The sequence below is a fragment of the Gossypium arboreum genome, chromosome 10 (assembly GCF_025698485.1).
Source record: "Gossypium arboreum isolate Shixiya-1 chromosome 10, ASM2569848v2, whole genome shotgun sequence".
NCBI classification, from domain to species: domain Eukaryota; kingdom Viridiplantae; phylum Streptophyta; class Magnoliopsida; order Malvales; family Malvaceae; genus Gossypium; species Gossypium arboreum.
In genome coordinates, this window is record NC_069079.1 from 119376288 (window position 1) to 119389095 (window position 12808).

Here is a 12808-nt window from a genome sequence, read left to right on the forward strand (position 1 = left end):
AGCACACGCCCGTGTGCTAAGGACACGCCCGTGTCCCAAACCCGTGTCCAAAAACCTGGACAAATACAAGGCTATTTTCCAAGCCATTTTGTCACACTCACAATAGATACACGCATACTTATACAATAACATACAACATGGCAAAATTAGCTACTTAAATATTCCTAACATGTCATGATTATGGCAATTTCACATGCAATAGATATCATAGATTTTACTCACATATTTACCACATTCATACTATAATTATTATAAACTCACCACATAATACCATAGCACATGCATGCATAATTAAAATAGATTTACAACCCCATAATCAAAATAGGCCAACACATATGGTTAAAGCCATATCACATACTCTAATATTTAAACTCCTATACATGCCATAGGCTCAAAGTACTTGAAATCACTACACCAATAGCGTTAGCTTGACAGTGTGATAATATCTCTGACGGCCTCTAACCCGAGCTAACCTGGAAACTCTAGAAAACATGGGAAAGAAGAGGGGGGGTAAGCTTTCGCTTAGTAAGTTCATATGAAAACAATAAGCACTCATTAACTTGTTTTATCAATGTTTACAACATATTCTTAAGTTCACTACAAGCTGTCTTTCTGAGCAATGGTCACTAAATTATTTATATCTGGAGCTACGAAACTCTGAATTAAGTTCTGTTAATTTTCCCTAAAACTAGACTTATTTTCCTTTCTTCCATAAAATTTTCAGAATTTTTGGTTAAGCCAAATAGTACATTTTATTCCTCAAAGTTACCCCTGATTCACTGTCTGACAATTCTGACCCTTCTGTACTAAAGTTCAATTATCTCATAGTACAAGACTCGAATAATGTTCTCGTCTATTTCTCTTGAAAGTAGACTCATATGTCTACTTACTAACATTTTTCTAGAATTTTTGGTTGGGCCAATTTGTATAGTTTATTAGTTAAAGTCTCTCCTATTTCAAGGTAAGACCACTCTGACCCCTGTGCACTACAAACCGAATTTCTCCCTGTACAAAATTCCAAAGACCATGGCGTTTATTTCCCCTAAAAAATAGACATAAGGTATGACTCTTAATAATTTTTTTACAATTTTTGGTGAATTTCTAAAGTCAGAACAGGGGATCTCAAATTCATTCAGACCCTGTTTCACAAGAATTCAAATATCACACAATATGGAATTCTTTTTCTTCCCCTGTTTCTTTCATGTGAAAATAGACTCATTAAGCTTTAATCCCATATTTTATTCTGCCTCTAGCTCATTTTCCACTATTTTTAGTGTATTTTCAAAGTGACACTACTGCAAGAACTCAAATCATCAAGGCTAAATTACTCATTCATGATCATTGTTCACAAAATTAATACAACATCATTTGTATAATCATCACCGAGACATTCATATCACATTTTCATTTACCATCTTACCATATTGTTGTTATGTCGAGTTTTCAACCCGAGGGTTAAGTACATACCTGTTCAAAGTATCCATTTCACAACATTTACCAATACGTCCCTTTCATCTCGAGTATTCCTCCATTTGAGTAGAATTTTACCCATTGAACACATCGGAATATGATTCGGATACATGGAAAGTTTGCACATAAGTGTCACATATGTAGCCAAGCTACCATGTAACCCGCCCATAAGTGAACTCAGACTCAACTCAACGAGCTCGGGCATTCGCATCCATAAGTGAACTCAGACTCAACTCAACGAGCTCGGATGCTTAGTTACATCTTACGAACTCGGACTCAACTCAACGAGTTCGAACATTCGCATCCATAAGTGAACTCGGACTCAACTCAACGAGTTCGGATGCTCAACCATCCTAGTGACATGTCACTTGTATCCTAATCTATTCCTAAGGTTCAAACGGGATTTTCCTCGAACACATATCCTTGCCATCTTAGTAAAATACCGAAACCAATACTCGGTAGCACTTTATATTTAACGATAATACACATAACTTGCATTTTATTCAAAATAACCACAAAGCATATATTTCATGATAAAAATCAGCATATCATATATTTAACATCAATAACTTAAAAATAACAATTATGCTACATTATTTACACATGAACTTACCTCGATACCACAAAGGTGAAAAAAAGACGTAATTATCCCTTAATCGATTTCTTTCCGTTCTAGGTCCAAATCTCAATTTTCATCATCTAAAATATCACATTCAACTTATTAAAACAATGTACTAATCAAATTAGTCCATTGACACACTTGGGCAATTTTTACAATTTTGCCCCTATATTTTGCCAAAATTACCAAATTACCTCTAGGCTCGTAAAATAATTTTTATCACATTTCTTTACTCCTTGGGTCTAGATGAACCATTTTCATAACTATAGCAACTCATAATCTCATAATTTTGAACTATTTCACACATTTACAACTCATTTTACAACTTAGCAATCTAACCCTTTTTAAGGTGTTTTCATGCAATTTCTTTCACAAAAGTTGTTTATTAGACAACTAGGACTCATAATCTTCCATAAAAACACAGAAAGCAACACATTTAATCTCATGGCAAAACCCTAGACTCTTCATCATTTTGCAAAATGGACCCCTCATATGAAAGCTCATGCTTTAAGGGTTCCAAAAATGTAAAAATCATCAAGAAAAAGCATTAAAATCACTTACTATAAAGGGAGTTTCTTTGCTGAAAGTTTTCAGCTTCTAAACCCTTTCTTTGCTGCCATTTTTTTCGATGGAGAGAAGATGAAGAAAAGATGATATTTTCTTTTCTTTATTTTATTACTTATTTGTCAAATAAGTCACCCAACACTTACCTAACATGTTTGACCATTTCATTCCTTGTCTCATGGCCGGCCATCACTCTTTAAATGGCATAATTTCACTTTAAAGACCCCCAATTTAAAATACAAGGCAATTTAACACCTTTAGGTATTAAAACTCAACTTTTAGCTTTTACGCGGTTTAGTCCTTTTTCGAAATTGGACTAGAAATCGCTAAAATTAACTTACCAAAATTTACATGCACTTATAAAATTATATTATAACACAAAATAATACTAAAATAATTTTCTCTGGCCTCGGAATAGTGGTCCCAAAACTATTGTTCCGATTAGGCCCAAAATCGGGCTGTTACATTTCTTCCCCCTTTTAGGGATTTTCGTCCCCGAAAATCTTACCAGAAAAAAAATTACTCTCTACTTTCACGAGTGACTTATATTTTTCTCTCAAAACTTACAAAACAACTCAGCTGAAACTCATACTCATGATTTCCGTAATCTTTCCTCAATTACCATAAAATTTTCGGCTCAATTCGAAATACTGAAAACTGATATTCTAAGAACTATAAGCTTAGAAGCAGAACTTGTCCAAACCCAACTAACAATACCTCTGTATATACCAGAATAGTCATGCAGACTACTATCATCAATCTATCAAAATCCAATATGGTATCTCTTATTTCCCGGAGAAGAGAGACATCTCGATATGAAATTCATACTAATCCTTTCTCAATTTTCTCTTTCAATGTGACAATTATAATCTTGAATATATCTGATAATCGGCTTTACCCAGTAGTCAATTTAACATCCTTTGGAAGAATAAACAAAAGACTGCTGTGAACTCAGACACACAATTCTCTGATAGCTGAAGTTTCTCAAGACTTAATCTTACTCTGAAATAATAGTAACAGAAACCAGAAATCAAATCTTCCTTGCAATTCCAAATTAAAAGTCGAATCATGTTGTACTTGTTTAATTTACCACTTATAGCCACATTTCTATACTCTGATCATCAACTGTTTAGAAACTTTACTAACATGAATCAAATGATTCCAACTTCATAGATGTGGTCTCTTTATTAATCAAGATAACTATACTTATAACATCTCTCGAACAAGAGAAATCCAACTAATATGTTTCCATAACATACTTTCAAGAATAAAACCCCATCATTTCGATTTGACGACTACTTACCAAAGAACACGTAATAAAGATTCTTGAACCGAGAATAAACTTAAATGCACATAACTCAGATTTACTTTTGCAGAATAACCATTCTTTACCCCAGGAATTTTAAAGAAATCTCGACACTGAAATCCCCACACTTTTATAGTTGAGTCAGAAGCATAATCATAACAGATTTTAATGTCGCAAGTCAAGGATTACTCATAAAGATAAGCCAAGCTCGATAATTCTCGAAACAAGAACGAGAGAAGAGCCAATATAAGAAATTCCAAGATATAAAGACTATACCAGAAATTCGAGAATATAATCCAAAAGAAAATAATAAAGATGATCCAGAAAATCCCTCAGAGAAAACCAGAAGGAAACTATTGTCTGTACGCTCTAGAATTTCTCATAACAGAGATAATATAATTCTCGCATATATAAACCATAATCAATAGAACATCAGAATAATCTTACATAGATTTTTACTGTCAACTTCATTCCAATATATCAGAATAGAAATCTGAAGAGATGGGGAAATGTGGATCATAACTAACTGGACCAATAGAACTTTTCATCTAATATCACAGTCTTCAGCATCCTCACACAATAGAATTCCCACTCGAAAGGGATAACCATACGTATTTCCCAGAATAGAGGAAAACATAGAATACTCAGAAGAGAAAGATAGCCATCAATTTTGTTTAATTGAATTCGTCATACTCAGACATCTGTGGAAGTCCGACATTATTCCTCTAACTAATTCTGTCTTCGCTAATCTCATACTATTCCATTTTTGTACTCTTCAGTTTCACTTTTGCAAGCTTATGCAACATATCTCTTGAGAATCTCATCATATAACTCTATTCTGGTAAGGGGGCGAAGATTGTAAAGCCTCTAAACTTTTGACTCTCAAGCAAATACATATTCAACAACAACATAGCTTTACATATATTGATTCAAACATTTCAAATTTCCAACTTGTTATAAACACATTTTCACATATCTCAGTAATACATGTAACTTTATTTCATGCGAATATTAGCTAAACATAAGTGAATTTATCATAACTCAAACTTTCATTTCTTTTTTCTTAAATTACCTTTAATGTCTTATCAAGTTTCCATATTTAGTCTTAATCACTTGCCAATATTTATCAAATTGGAGAACGTCTTACTATTTTGAGTACATCGTTTACTTGATGCCATAGTCCAACTATGGTCTTGTACTAGCTTTTGTCTATCTATGTCGATGCCGTGTCCCAGACAGGTCTTACACTGACACATGTAACCGTGCCGATACATGTCCCAGACATGTCTTACACTGGCTCTCATAATATGACTGATGCATGTCCCAGACATGTCTTACACTAGCCCTCGTCTCAATGCCGATGCCATGTCCCAGACATGGTCTTACACTGGCACACAAATCTCATGTATTGTCATGGTCCAACCATGGTCTTTTCCGTTAATTCATTAGTGAACGATTGTACTCATTCCCTGCATTCCACCCAATTTGATCTTTCATTACAACTTTCATGCTATTGTGACATTTATGATTCTGTAACTGAGATTATAAAGCATAACATTACTGCATCTTGACTTCATCAATCTAGACATAAATGTCAACCTCATGTATATACTGATTATTAATCATGCAATAAAAGCATTCATACATCCATTCTGTCATTTCTAGAAAATTTCTTTCTTTTCTTAAACACTTGGCCAAATCAAGTTGGACATTTAACATCGTATGAATACTAACATGCATAAAAGCATTTTTCACAACTTAACTGTGTTTTACTCCACTATTTCACATTCTTTATCTCAAGAGTATCACATAATGAATACTAGTTCATATAAAAAAAATATGGATTTCTTTTCATACCTTTCTCAATTTTCAGCATATCATAAGCATGATTCAATAATCTCAACTTTACTCTTATCTCTATTAAGATTTGCTCGGTTGGAACTCGTTCCTGTCTTAATCAACAGTTTTGTTAGGGCCGAGAGATATCACACTATCACGAGTAATACTATGGCATGTATAGCTAGACCCTCTTACGTTAGGTTAGTCCGAGAACCGACTAAACCATGCTCGATACCACTAAATGTAACACCCTCGCCGCATCCGACGGATTCGGGTTCGAGGTGCTACCTGACTTTTACTAACACTTCCATACTAAACAGGGCCATGAAATCTCAAATAATTAAAAACTTTTATTTTCACATACAATCTATCCCATATACGGGCTTACGAGGCCCAAAACATACATCCAGAGTGGTTCGGGACCCAACCGAGAACTCATGAAAAACTAAGAAAATCTCTTGCATCAAGGCTTCATACGCCCGTGTGGGTATAGAGCACACGCCCGTGTGCTAGGGACACACTCGTGTCCCAAACCCGTGTCTAAAAACCTGGACAAATACAAGGCTATTTTCCAAGCCATTTTGTCACACTCACAATAGATACACACATACTTATACAATAACATACAACATGGCAAAATTAGGTACTTAAACATTCCTAACATGTCATGATTATGGCAATTTCACATGCAATAGATATCATAGATTTTACTCACATATTTACCACATTCATACTATAATCATTATAAACTCATCACGTAATACCATAGCACATGCATGCATAATTAAAATAGATTTATAACCCCATAATCAAAATAGGCCAACACATATGGTTAAAGCCATATCACATACTCTAATATTTAAACTCCTATACATGCCATAGGCTCAAAGTACTTGAAATCACTACACCAATAATGTTAGCTTGACTGTGTGATAATATCTCTGACGGCCTCCAACCCGAGCTAACCTGGAAACTTTAGAAAACATGGGAAAGAAGAGGGGGGGTAAGCTTTCGCTTAGTAAGTTCATATGAAAACAATAAGCACTCATTAACTTGTTTTATCAATGCTTACAACATATTCTCAAGTTCACTACAAGCTGTCTTTCTAAGCAACGGTCACTAAATTATTTATATCTAGAGCTACAAAACTCTGAATTAAGTTCCATTAATTTTCCCTGAAACTAGACTTATTTTCCTTTCTTCCATAAAATTTTCAGAATTTTTTGTTAAGCAAAATAGTATAGTTTATTCCTCAAAGTTACCCTTGATTCACTATCTGACAGTTCCGACCCTTCTGTACTAAAGTTCAATTATGTCATAGTACAAGACTTTAATAATGTTATAGTCTATTTATCTTGAAACTAGACTCATATTTCTACTTACTAATTTTTTTCTAGAATTTTTAGTTGGGCCAATTAGTACAGTTTATTAGTTAAAGTCTCCCCTATTTCAAGGTATGACCACTCTGACCCATGTGCACTACAAACCGAATTTCTCCCTGTAAAAAATTCCAAAGACCATGGTGTTTATTTCCCATAAAAATAGACTCAATAAGGAATCCATTCACGTAAGGTATGACTCTTAATAGGTTTTTTACAATTTTTGGTGAATTTCTAAAGTCAGAACAGGGGATCTCGCATTCATTCAGACCCTATTTCACAAGAATTCAAATATCATACAATATGGAATTCTTTTTCTTCCCCTGTTTCTTTCATGTGAAAATAGACTCATTAAGCTTTAATCCCATATTTTATTCTACCTCTAACTCATTTTCCACTATTTTTAGTGTATTTTCAAAGCTACACTACTGCAGTAACTCAAATCTGTCAAGGCTAAATTACTCATTCATGATCATTGTTCACAAAATTAATACAACATCGTTTGTATAATCATCACCGAGACATTCATATCACATTTTCATTTACCATCTTACCATATTGTTGTTATGTCGAGTTTTTAACCCGAGGGTTAAGTACATACCTGTTCCAAGTATCCATTTCACAACATTTACCAATACGTCCCTTTCATCTCGAGTATTCCTCCATTTGAGTAGAATTTTACCCGTTGAATACATCAGAATATAATTTGGATACATGGAAATTTTACACATAAGTGCCACATATGTAGCCAAGCTACCATGTAACCCGCCCATAAGTGAACTCGGACTCAACTCAACGAGCTCGGGTGTAACAGCCCGTTTTTTTTAGGGTTGATCGAAACAGTGGTTTCGGGGCCACCAAATCCGAACGAGTAGGTTGGTAAATATTATATTTAATAGTTACGAGTTAATTGTGATTTTAAAAAATTTTTTGATATTGTGATTTTTGTTTTATAAGCGATTTATTAAGTTCAAGTGGTATGACCCTAAGGTCAAGTGGGTTTAGAAAATGAGGTATCGGGACCTTGTTTCTATAAACCGAGTCGTAAATATTTTTATAAATATTTATGTAGTGGCAATAAGATGGTATTAAAGTTTCGTTGAAAAATTTTATCGTTTCGATAGTTAATTAAACAAAAAGGACTAAATTGTGTAAAGTGCAAAAGTTGTGTTCTATAACCTAAAGGTATTAAATAGATATAGAACTTAAAAGTAGAAGTCCTTATTTGGTAATTAGCCCATTAAAGAGATAGTGGGATATGATGGCTTGGCATTTGATGTAATAAATAAAGTGTATAAAAGTTAATATTGTAAATTGGTTAAAAATAATAATAAAATGAATATAATAAAAGAATCAAGGTGTCATCTTTTTCATTCTCTTTTTACCAGCCGAATATGAAGGCTTGAGAAGCCATGGAAGAAGCTTCCAACTTTCAGCTAATGCATGGTAGGCATTTCTAGTCCCGTTTTTAATTATTTTTATATTTTCGGGATCGTTGTTGCTTAATCTATCTAATGAGGGGACTATTTTGCAAAACCATTGAATAGTTTGATATTTACCATTGATGAGTATAATAGGGCTTTGAAGTTTAATGGAAGAATATGAGTCCTTGTTGATAGTTAAACACTTTTTGTTAAGTGAATTTTTGTGAAATTGACAATTAATGGCTAAATTGATAAATGTGAAAACTTTGTGGTTAAAATGTCAAATAAATGAAATGTGCGGGCTGCTAGAGACACTAGTGATATTCTTCTATAGTATAATTTTACTCAATTTCATGAATTTGCATTTTTATGATATAGGGACTAAATTGTAAAGAAGTTGAAATATTAGAGGCAAAACTATAATTTTTCCATAAAGTGAATTATGGACTGTTTTGATACCATGAACATTTTGCTAAGCTTAATTATGGTTAAAAATGGTTAATTTGCATGTTTTGAGCTCAGGGACTAAAATGAATAAAAGTAAAACTTTAGGGTAATTTTGTAAAATGATAAAATGACCAAATTGTATGAAATGAGGTGTTTTAATGTCTAAATTAATATACTGAATGAAATTATTAATTTAGATCAAGATCGGGTGGAAAATCGAGAAAAATGAGAAAATTACCAAAATGCTCCTGAACTTTGGTATCTCTACAATTTAGCCAGGTAAGTTCGTATGCAATAAGCATTGTTAAATTGATGTTTCTAATGCTTTAATATTGTATAAATTGTATATACGTGAATATTTTAATGTCTGACAACATATCGACAAAATGTGGCACTTTGTGTGCGGGGCAATCAAATATGGTACTCAGTGTACGAAATATTGAGAATGGCACTTAGTGTGTGAGATATTGAGAATGACACTTAGTGTGCAAAATATCGAATGATTCAAAGGGAAATTATAAATTGTGATTGAATGATTAAATAGAGCAAAGTGAATAGGTATACATGCTATATTATATGAATTGTTTATGAGACGACTTTATAATAGTGATATTTGGGCTTTGAGCCTAGCAAGCTTTAAGCTGGTGAATAATATTATCGGGTTTAAAACCTAGCAGACTAAATGCCGGTGATTTGATAAAAGTCTAAGACTATGAGACCTTGAGTTAAATCGGCAATTGAATTTGTTCAATGCATTAAGTTGGCCAGGTATGTGATATATTCTTATGCATGTTAGATCGATTGGAATTGAATCATGAGTGTGAAATGAGAAGCATAGGTGAAAATGCCTATGTCATATATGTGAGTAAGGGCAAAACCATCGTAAATTATCGATAAGGGTGGACTATGTGCGGAATCATCTTATAATTGCTAATTTGAACGGTTGTGTGCGAATCATTGAGCATGATGTATTGTATTGAGATTATGCTTGAGTGAAATTATAGATATGTGATGAAATTGATTGGTGATATACATGTTAAAATAATGTGAATGCAAAAAATGTGTGAAAGAGTAAATTTGTAATAAATCTGCTTGGGACAGCAGCAGTAACGTGATTTTGGAAAATCACCATAAATTGTTAGAGTTGAGTTAGAAGCTGAATAAATTATGTAATTAAAGCTTAATGAGTCTAGTTTCTTATAAAAGAAACCGTGTAAGCAAAAGAATTGCTGATAATCAGATATTTGAAGTAGCGTGGGATAGAGTCAAATGACTTCGGGGTCCCCTGTTCTGTTTCTAGAAAATCATTATAATTTGTACAAAAATGGTTATAAGATAAAATTTATATTCTTAGACTCATTAATGAGTCTAGTTTCAAATGAAATCAAATAGAACATATTTTGAATTCTGTAAAATTAGAAATTTGATTCGTAGTGAAGAGTGGTCAAATTAGTCAAATAGTGAAACAGGGGAAACTTTAAGAAAAATCTGGTATTGATTGGCCAAACCTAAAATTCTGAAAATTTTATGGATGGAATATATATGAGTCTATTTTCAGGGAAAATTAACGGCAATTTGATTTGGAGTTTTGTAGCTCCAGTTATAAATAATTTAGTGACTATTGCTCAGGAAGACAACTTGTAGTGAATTTGTGATTATGTTGTAAACATTGATAAAACTTGTTAATGAGTTACTTATTGTTTTCTTATGAACTTACTAAGCGTAAAGCTTACTCCCCTTTTCTTTCCCATATTCCCTAGGGTTGCCAGGTTAGATCGGGTTGGAGGCCGTCAGAGATATTATCACATTGTCATGTCTACGCTATCGGCGTAAGTAAATCTTAGTGTTTCGAGTCTATGGCATGTATAGGGTTGTAAAGTTGAGTAAGTAAATGATACAAGACTAAGATATTGATAAATATTTAATAATGCCTCATGAATATTTTGGGCCTTGTAAGCCCGATTAAAGGATAATATACGTGTATGAAAAGTTTAAAATTGATCAAAAAATTTTACGGTCTGGTTTTATATAAATGGATGAGTTTAAATCTGGTAGCACCTCGAACCCTGTTCCGGCGAGGGATATGGGCGAAGGGTGTTACATCGGGCGTTCGCATCCATAAGTGAACTCAGACTCAACTCAACGAGCTCGGATGCCTAGTTACATCTCACGAATTCGGACTCAACTCAACGAGTTCGAACATTCGCATCCATAAGTGAACTCGGACTCAACTCAACGAGTTCGGATGCTCAACCATCCTAGTGCCATGTCACTTGTATCCTAATCTATTCCTAAGGTTCAAACGGGATTTTCCTCGAACACATATCCTTGCCATCTTCCATAAAATACCGAAACCAATACTCGGTAGCACTTTATATTTAATGATAATACACATAACTTGCATTTTATTCAAAATAACCACAAAGCATATATTTCATGATAAAAATCAGCATATCATATATTTAACATCAATAACTTAAAAATAACAATTATGCTACATTATTTACATATGAACTTACCTCAATACCACAAAGGTGAAAAAAAGACGTAATTATCCATTAATCGATTTCTTTCCGTTCTAGGTCCAAATCTCGATTTTCATCATCTAAAATATCACATTCAACTTATTAAAACAATGTACTGATCAAATTAGTCCATTGACACACTTGGGCAATTTTTACAATTTTGCCCCTATATTTTGCCAAAATTACCAAATTACCCCTAGGCTCGTAAAATAATTTTTATCACATTTCTTTACACCTTGAGTCTAGATAAACCATTTTCATAACTATAGAAACTCATAATTTCAACTATTTCACACATTTACAACTCTTTTTACAACTTAGCAATTTAGCCCTTTTTAAGGTGTTTTCATGCAATTTCTTTCACAAAAGTTGTTTATTAGACAACTAGGACTCATAATATTCCATAAAAACACAGAAAACAACACATTTACTCTCATGGAAAAACCCTAGACTCTTCATCATTTTGCAAAATAGACCCCTCATATGAAAGCTCATGCTTTAGGGGTTCCAAAAATGTAAAAATCATCAAGAAAAAGCATTAAAATCACTTATTATAAAGGGAGTTTCTTTGCTGAAAGTTTCCAGCTTCTAAACCCTTTCTTTGCTGCCATTTTTTTCGGTGGAGAGAAGATGAAGAAAAGATGATATTTTCTTTTCTTTATTTTATTACTTATTTGTCAAATAAGTCACCCAACACTTACCTAACATGTTTGACCATTTCATTCCTTGTCTCATGGCCGGCCATCACTCTTTAAATGGCCTAATTTCACTTTAAAGACCCCCAATTTAAAATACAAGGAAATTTAACATCTTTAGGTATTAAAACTCAACTTTTACCTTTTACGCAATTTAGTCCTTTTTTGAAATTGGACTAGAAATCGCTAAAATTAACTTACCAAAATTTACATGCACTTATAAAATTATATTATAACACAAAATAATACTAAAATAATTTTATCTAGCCTCGGAATAGTGGTCCCAAAACTACTATTCCAACTAGGCCCAAAATCGGGCTGTTACAGACATTCTCATGATGCCTCGCCTGTAACATCCTGATTTTGGCCTTAGTCAAAACAGTGGTTTCGGGACCACAAATTCGATGAGGAAAATTTCATTTTTATTATATTTTTATGGTCTATGATTTTACGAAATGATTTTGTGAAAATTTCGTTCGAAAATTTCGACGTTTGGGCACTCAATTTAGTAAAAAGGACTAAATTGTAAAAAGTGCAAAA

At 33.2% G+C, this 12808-nt stretch overlaps 1 long non-coding RNA gene across 1 annotated transcript; it reads right to left on the reverse strand.

Moving 5' to 3' along the window:
• Nucleotides 1-246: 246 nt before the first annotated feature.
• Nucleotides 247-1506, reverse strand: LOC128281446 (uncharacterized). The gene is made up of 2 exons (XR_008271657.1): nt 1468-1506; nt 247-482 (listed from the first exon to the last, which is right to left on the reverse strand). It is a non-coding gene; the product is annotated as an uncharacterized LOC128281446 (long non-coding RNA).
• Nucleotides 1507-12808: the final 11302 nt, after the last annotated feature.